We start from the raw sequence: 9,303 nt of genomic DNA, 5'->3' as shown, positions 1-9,303 counted from the left end.
TCTTTATGAGCAATTCCCTTGGAATCAAACAAGCACACAAACATGCATTCTACTTTTGACTTTGACATGCGAGCTTTTTTTGGTCTGGGCGATCCCTTTGAGCACCATTGCGAACTTTGGCGTTGTGTCTCTGGATCGTACTGAAAAAACCAACTTTCATCACCAGTGATAACACGGCTCAACAATTCTGGATTGATTTCCGCTTGCTCCAACAGATCGGCTGCCACATTTTTCCATGTCTCTCGCTGTTGTGGTGTGAGATGTTTGGGGACCATTTTTACACAAACTTGCTTATACCAAGATCTTCAGTTATTATTAGACGAACCGTTTCTCGACTGATGTTCAGTTCTTCTGCAATAATTTTCACGGATAATCTTCGATCAGATCGTACGAGTTCACGCAGCCTGGCCAAGTTGACATCCGTTCCTGAGGTTGATGGTCGTCCATTGCGGTCTTCATCTTCAACATTCGTTCTGCCTTCACTAAACATTTTACGCCGTCGAAAACCTTGAGCTCTTGACATAACCTCCTCTCCAAAAGCCTTCTGAAGATTACCGTAAGTTGCCGTCGCGTTTTCACCCAATTTAACGCAAAAATAAATGGCATACCGTTGCGCACTATTATGCGGTTCCATTCCCATGACGAGAGACACAAACACGTGTTAACTTATTACAGCACAACTCACGACTGAGCAGCTTCACCGATGTGCCGCTTGGACTAGAAGCAGCTTATAGACCAAGGTCAAAGACATTGTGCCTACGCAATCCTGCAGGGTTGCCACATCTTGCAAAGAAAATCAGTCTCATTACTTTACTGTCGCACCTCATAAGAGTAATGTCCTTGTTTTTGTGGCTTGATCAAGTAGGCAGAACATCTTATGTCTACTTGCGTTTTCTCATACTGTAGATACTACTTTTGATATCACACACTAAGTACGTGTAATCACCTGTCTTGAACATACGATATTTCAGTCCAAAGGAACATTGATTCGTAATTCGGAATAACACAGGCACTGCAATCTGGTATTTATCCGCCGAGACCGAGCAACCGAGTTTCAAGTAAAATGTCTTCCCTGCACGGGAATATACGTGTTGGATGTACCAGTACGGGTTGTAGACACGTGATTGACAACATATGGAACTCGGTGTAGCCCTGAGTCATGCTCGGATAGCGTAATAGTAAGGGAATCGCTCACGATAAGTGGGATATCCCGGTTTGAGTCCCGGCCCGACAGTAGATGCCTGACAACGGCAGCCTGGCAGGCGCGGGAGAGTTATGTGCGCGGGTTTTCGTATCGGGGGCTCTCCCGATTGTCTTTCCCAGAGCGGTCATAAACGGAGGAAAATATTTATAGAATGGCTCTCTCATGCACAGTGCGCGCCGCTTCCGAAACTTTCCAGAAGGCTGAAAACTATGTGCCGGGCCGGGACTGGAACTCGGAACCTGGCTGGGGCGGGCAATGCTCTTACCGACTGACGACCCGCTCTCACGATCCTCTAGCACGAGGCTAAGTCATTCGCCGCATTATGCTTTCTTCCAGAAGTGCTAGTCCCGTAAGGTATGCAGGAGAAAGTCTGTGAAGTGTGGAAGGCAGGAAGTGCGGCTGTGAGGGCGAGTCGTGATGTGTGCGCAGATACCTCAGTCGGTAAAGGCACTGCCCGAGGTAGGCAAGGTTCTGAGTTAGAATGTCTGCTCGGCACGCTGTTTTAATCTGCTTGGTAGTCTTGACATTTTTTTTAAGTTAAGGGATACATACGTTTTTGCCATCGTTTCTAACCTATGCATGCAGTGATCCTGACGTACGAGGCATTGTAGCCAGTTCGTAGTTACTCTGCTTCTACCTCTGCAGTGTGCCTCGCCACGTGCTGTTCTTCACGTGTCAGGTTATGGATTAGGAGCTCAGTGATCTCTCTAAGATACTGGTGTGTTACATTTAGAGAAACGTAGAAGAGATGCTCGTAGAATATACAAGAGTCGGTCGGCAAACATTGGCGCCATAATTACGTAGCCGAACGTTATCAGTGTCATTGACGAATATATATTCGTCGTTCTGATTACAAAAAAATAGACTATATATCCTCCTCTGAGGTGATAATTAAAACTTTAATGGTACTCCTTGCACGTTTGAATGTGGCTTAGGGAATATGGTTTAGGGACAGAACACAATTAATTTTAATTTTAAAAACCAACAGACTCAGTTGTAAATTTTACCTAGCTACACCTAGGTTTCAGTTGGGATAACCCAACCTTCTTCAGAATAAAATAACAACCGTTTGTCCATAGTGGACATCGTCAAGCTAAAACTACAAATCCATAAATTATCGTCAGATTGTAAAAACTTATCCGAAACTGCCTCGGCCCCACTTCGCGACCGCGATGCGGCACCCACGAGCGCTGTACTGGACTTCCCGGCTGAAACCTAGGTAAATCTAGGTAAACTTTGCAACTGAGTCTATTGGATTTTAAAATTAAAATTAATATTTATACAGTTGCTGACAGGGCCGCGAAATGTTGAAAATATACAGAGCACAATCTTCGGTACAAAAAAGACGAGGAAAGGGAATCATCTATGTCCTATTCAAGGGCAACATACCAGCATGCGCATTGATCGATTTAAAGAAGCCACAGAGACACCAACAACTGCATTGTTGGCCATTCGTTGAACTCCGCTGGTCGCAAATACAAGTTCAGTGCCTTAACCACTGCAGTAACTCGCTCACTGCCGTGGTTCAGAGGTGTAATGATGCACTGCTAACAAGGGAACATTACCAAGTTTAAATAAACGGCCTTGATGTGTAAAGGGTCAACAACACTACCATAGATTTAAGATAAAGTAATGGCAAGTTCGGACCAAGAATTCGAGAATCTCCTTTTGAAGCCCCAAATGTCCTTGTGACATCTAAATCTGGTATACAAACGTCTGACTACGTCAAAAGATATTGTTCATCTGGTAACCCCAAAGGGATCGACAGCGTAGGTAACCGAGCGAGGTGCCGCAGTGGTTAGCGCACTGGACTCGCATTCGGGAGGACGACGGTTCAATCCCGTCTCCAGCCATCCTGATTTAGGTTTTCCGTGATTTCCCTAAATCGTTTCAGGCAAATGCCGGGATGGTTCCTTTGAAAGTGCACGGCCGACTTCCTTCCCAATCCTTCCCAAACCCGAGCTTGCGCTCCGTCTCTAATGACCTCGTTGTCGACGGGACGTTAAACACTAACCACCACCACCACCCACCACCACAGCGTAGGTACAGCCATGGGAGATGTACGGCTTTCGATATTGGAAGAACTTTTTTCAGATCGAGTTCTGTTGAATGATTATGAAGTCTATCTCCACTTGAGTAACAATATTATCCATCTGCGGTCACTAGTACATGATAAGCTCTCCTCGCCAAGGCTTACCAATGTACTGAAACATGCTTAATACAAATCAGGATATTTAGAGGATCACCTGCAACAATTTGAAATGCTCCTGAATTTTGTTTTATGTTGTCTTCCTTATCGTGCATATTACTTGAAGAAATTTCGTTCATTTCATACACATGGCTTAAAAAACGTTATGTTTTCAGCATTTATCATTATTTTAATTATTTTATGTCATAATAATGAGTTACTTATCATTTTTCATTAACAAAAAAAAATACATTTATGTGAAATGGTACACCAACAAACAGAAAACCGTGAATGAAAAACGTAGAATAACAATTTAAAATATAAAACGAATGCAAGATAGATAATTTGGATGGTAATAAATGTTTAGGCATTTTAATTAGGTATGTTGAAAATACTCCAACAACACATTTTGTACAGCTTATTTTTCACAAACCAGTTTAATTACACAGAGATGTATGTGGCTTGAAAGCTTCTTCAATTTGTGTTGCAACAAAAGTTCTCAATTTTCAAAATTAATTAATGATGATGGGGTATTTTACAAAATTTCAAATTATTATAAAAGTTGATTAAACAATTTTTAACAATTGTATTGTGTATTAACCGGGGGCCTAGAAACGACGGAGAGGCTCCGTCCCCGCCGCAGCCGCAGTGGTCCACAACCCCACGACGACTACTGCAGTCCACTTCACCACTCCGCTGCCCCACACTGAACCACTCTTTCAGGGTTATAGTGTGGTTCGGCCCCCGGTGGACCTCCCCCCCATCCCCCCTCCCAGGGAACGTCTGACACAGACAAGTGTAACCTCTATGTTTGCGTGGTGGAGTAATGATGGTGTACGCTTACATGGAAGTGGAGAATTTGTTTGCGCATCAATCGCCGACATAGTGTAGCTGAGGCGGAATAAGGGCCACCAACCCACATTCGCCGAGGCAGATGGAAAACCGCCTAAAAACTATCCACAGACTGGCCGGCTCACCGGACCTCGACACAAGTCTGCCGGGCGGATTCGTGCCGGGGACCAGGCGCTCCTTCCCAATCCGGAAAGCTGTGCGTTAGACCGAACGGCTAACTGTGGTGGTCATTTTTAACAGTACTTAGGTATTAACAAAAATTATCAACTTTTACACGAAACACAATTTTTTTATATATATCCTTGTTTCGAACATATTCCCTCTAAATCTAATATGCCAAATTACCTTTCGGGGTGTGTTTCACTCGTCAAAAGTAAAGTTGGGCACAAACAAAAAATACGTATTGCATTATTTTGCCCCACCTACACGTCCGCCAATTTTTTCAAGATCGTTTATTTACATTTGGGAATGTTACGTTGTAAGTCATACGCGGTCTGAGACACGAGTTGTGAGTAGAGGTCGCCTAGCATTTTGGAGAGCGAAGCAGGAGTACAACAAAACCGCCTACCAACTCCAGGAGTTACGTCTACTAAGAACACTGCAAAAGCTACCTTGTACAAAATTAGTATGGCGGTTTACGTATCATAATGCTAATGATGGTAGCTTCCATGCACATGTGCTAATGACAGATGGGGTATATTTTACACTTACCGGAGTGCAGAATGGTTGGTTACCATTCTAGTGCTTCTGTTTCTACCATCACATGAAACAGAATTCAGCAACGCTCGACTGAATTCGTTCCAGTGAGCGTGTGGTAAATTTTAGACTTTAACCAGGGAAAAGAACAAGCTGGCTTTATATGAGGTACCATCTACGAGTTGTTAGTGAAGTACGTTAGTGAAGAAAGAACAAACTGGTTTTATAAGAGGTACCATCTACGAGTTGTTAGTGAAGTAATGATGTCAGTTTGTAAGCGGACTGGGGCAATATAAACCGTATTATGTAAGCGGCATTAATAATGCCGTCACTGTCTGTTGCGGAGGTAGACGACGGGAATGCTTAACGAGCTTGTCCATGGTGCTTGGGGTAGTTTTATGACGGGCACTTCTGACAAATTTACGATGTCTCACCTCTACGTTTGCATTATGACACGCGGTCGTTGACGCGCAAATGCGCATCACGGGGATTTTATCTGGACAAATATCGTTCACCTATAGGTTCACATAAACAAGCGTCAGCTTCAGCGTGGCATGCTGCCCCGCTCTTACGCTGTAATTTAGTCTGCAGCTTTATTCTGAGAATCAGTATAAAGTGTATGTAACGTGTACTGTACTTTTTTCTTTTTGTAAAGAAAGAAAGGAAGAAACAAAATAGTCTAACGTCCCGTCTCACTGAAGAGGGAGCACAAGCTGTATAGGGACAGGAGCCAAAACGGGCAGTGGCCTTTCAAAAGGAACGAAGGAACCACCCCGCCTCTCGCCCAAATTGATTTAGAGAAACTGCTAATAATCTGAGTGTGGATGGCCAAAAAGTGATTCCAGTGTCTTAGTCACTGCAGCATATCGTTAAGTACTTTTTGGTGTTCCACATTTTAAGATTTACTTCAGTCTGATTCACAGGTGGAGAGCGAGGAGATTGATAGTTTCATGGATTTTTTTTATTACTGTAGCTTTATCTTCACATTGTTTAGCGGGTTGGTACAGCGTGGGTTGAAGTATATTCGCAGTTTCTGCGTTGAAAGCTACTTCTTTGAATGTCGTAATGCATTTTGTGTGATTACACTGCGCCACTCTGTTATACTAACCCGCAAATCAAACAAAAGCTTAAACCTCTGGGCTGCCCTTCATTGTACACATCTGTTGTCCCCTGATAGTTCGAGCTTACGTGGATCCCACACATTTTAGGAATATTCTAATAGATGCGGAACAAGTATTTTGCCTTTGCAGAGAGAATACATTTTGTCACTATCCTACTAGCGATTCGAAGCCTGCCAGTTACTTTACTTGCAATCTAGCTTTTGTGAACGATCCAGTTCATACCATTACACCCTGCGGGGTTTCAAATAATAAATGAAATGATGTGATGAGTGACCCTCAACTACGTACTCTCTGACTCAGTGATGAAATATTAAAAGTTTTGACTGGTTTCGTTGTCTAGGGGCTGGGATACGTAATTGCCACATTACAAGCAAAATACTGCTGAGTCTACAGTATAAAATATGAATACACACATGAATAGAATGATCGGAGGTTTCTATCACTCGGCAATTGCGAATTACGAATGTAACATATAAATTTATAAATGAAAGATTTCAATTAAATAAAATCTGCATGTACTATTTTAACGTCTTTAAAAGATGAGTGCGATAGTAGAAGTACTTTTGGGAAAGCGTTACATTTCTGCAAAACACTTATTGATGTGGATGGTCCAGCAATCAAGTAAAATATAAGTTGAATAACAAGTTAACAATAGATTCCTACTGCACGTAATTAGTTATGAACAACAACATAGCACGCGAGATATTCACTTCTAACCGCACACTACGTCTTCACTGTAGTGGCCACGGAAATCTGCCAAGTGCACAAGTCGGCGCTCCGAAGTATTTCTATCTGCCGTGACCACTCGGCGCTAACCGTTCCACACTCTCCAAGTGTCTGCCGCCACCGCGAGTCACACTCCGCCCTGTGCCACTGTCCCTCGTGCCGCACAGTTCCGAACTCCCAGTACATTCACCTCGGTAGTCGCCTCCCTTACTAACGAGCGCTGTGATTGACGATAGCGCTCCCGTCATGTCCCCAAACCAATGCACCGTCACAAACATTTTGAAACACATTCGAAATGCTGAATTTACATTTAAATAACATGAAATTAAATAAATACTCCTACGGCTCGACAATAAACACGCTCTAACACACATTATTAAATACATAAACAAATTAAACAAATTAAATGAACATATATCAAAGGAATGGAAACAAAATTAAGCCAGTAGCCTAATGTCTCTGTGCTTTCTAAAACACAGTAAATAATTGACAATTTATTCATGAATAGTACGAGGTGCATTCAAGTTCTAAGGCCTCCGATTTCTTTTCTAATTAACTACTCACCCGACATCGATGAAACTGGCGTTACTTCTCGACGTAATCGCCCTGCAGACGTACACATTTTTCACAACGCTGACGCCATGATTCCATGGCAGCGGCGAAGGCTTCTTTAGGAGTCTGTTTTGACCACTGGAAAATCGCTGAGGCAATAGCAGCACGGCTGGTGAATGTGCGGCCACGGAGAGTGTCTTTCGTTGTTGGAAAAAGGCAAAAGTCACTAGGAACCAGGTCAGGTGAGTAGGGAGCATGAGGAATCACTTCAAAGTTGTTATTACGAAGAAACTGTTGCGTAACGTTAGCTCGATGTGCGGGTGCGTTGTCTTGGTGAAACAGCACACGCGCAGCCCTTACCGGACGTTTTTGTTGCAGTGCAGGAAGGAATTTGTTCTTCAAAACATTTTCGTAGGATGCACCTGTTTCCGTAGTGCCCTTTGGAACGCAATGGGGAAGGATTACGCCCTCGCTGACCCAGAACATCGACACCATCATTTTTTCAGCACTGGCGGTTACCCGAAATTTTTTTGGTGGCGGTGAATCTGTGTGCTTCCATTGAGCTGACTGGCGCTTTGTTTCTGGATTGAAAAATGGCATCCACGTCTCATCCATTGTCACAACCGAGGAAAAAAAAGTCCCATTCATGCTGTCGTTGCCCGTCAACATTGCTTGGCAACATGCCACACGGGCAGCCATGTGGTCGTCCGTCAGCATTCGTGGCACCCACCTGGATGACACTTTTCGCATTTTCATGCAGGATTGTGTGCACAGAACCCACAGAAATGCCAACTCTGGAGGCGATCTGTTCAACAGTCATTCGGCGATCCCCCAAAAGAATTTCTCCACTTTCTCGATCATGTCGTCAGACCGGCTTGTGTGAGCCCGAAGTTGTTTCGGTTTGTTGTCACATGATGTTCTGCCTTCATTAAACTGTCGCACCCACGAACGCACTTTCGACACATCCATAACTCCATCACCACATGTCTCCTTCAACTGTCGGTGAATTTCAATTGGTTTCACACCACGCAAATTCAGAAAACGAATGATTGCACGCTGTTCAAGTAAGAAAAACGTCGCCAGTTCACATTCTCGCCGCTGGCGGTAGAATTCCATCTGCCGTATGGTGCTGCCACCTCTGGGACGTATTGACAATGAACGCGGCCTCATTTTAAAACACTGCGCATGTTTCTATCTCTTTCCAGTCCGGAGAAAAAAAATTGGAGGCCTTAGAACTTGAATGCACCTCGTATACATCGGAGATAAATAAAGACATGAATAAATACATTTATAAGCATACTGCTACCGTTCTTTTCGTGTAACTGTGGAGCACTTATGGCCTGTCGCGATCGATAGTAACCGGACACTTTGACCTCCAGTAACTCATGTACTATTCAAGTTACATGCCTGTAAATCATACCAATAAAGATTTACACTAATAGCGTTCTAAAGACACATCGATTCGGGTGAACCGTTAAATTTTGGAAATTCGATTTTGGGTGTCACTTGTATAATTTACCATCAGATACTAAACTTTAAACTAATAAAGATATTGAAAATATGATTACACCATCAGAATCGTCGTGCAAATAATAGTAATGTACATGTTTCTTTTTGAGGTATCATGATTAATCTGGCTACTGTTAATTTCTATACGAACTCTGAAATGTCTGCCATGTTGGTTTCACAAAGTGCGCCATCTTTGGCACTCTCGGCATACAAGTCTCTTTCATCAACACAGCGTCGCCCTGGAATTCCCAGCCACGTGCTCGGCTTGGACCACGCACTGAGCTACCCCTCTTGTGCGGCTAACTTTCGGCACCACGTGTTTGCTGCCACACCGAGCGGCCCGTGTGGCCACGCCAACTCCGAACTTAGAATATTTTCAGGGCGCCCCAACTCGCCCGTTACCTCACAACACTGTTCCTCTCAGATGTAATAAGATTGATCATAGTTGTGACTCA

The sequence above is a fragment of the Schistocerca cancellata genome, chromosome 8, assembly GCF_023864275.1.
Source record: "Schistocerca cancellata isolate TAMUIC-IGC-003103 chromosome 8, iqSchCanc2.1, whole genome shotgun sequence".
Taxonomy (NCBI): Eukaryota; Metazoa; Arthropoda; class Insecta; order Orthoptera; family Acrididae; genus Schistocerca; species Schistocerca cancellata.
The sequence above is the reverse complement of the archived record's forward strand: the minus strand, read 5'-3'. Positions refer to the sequence as shown.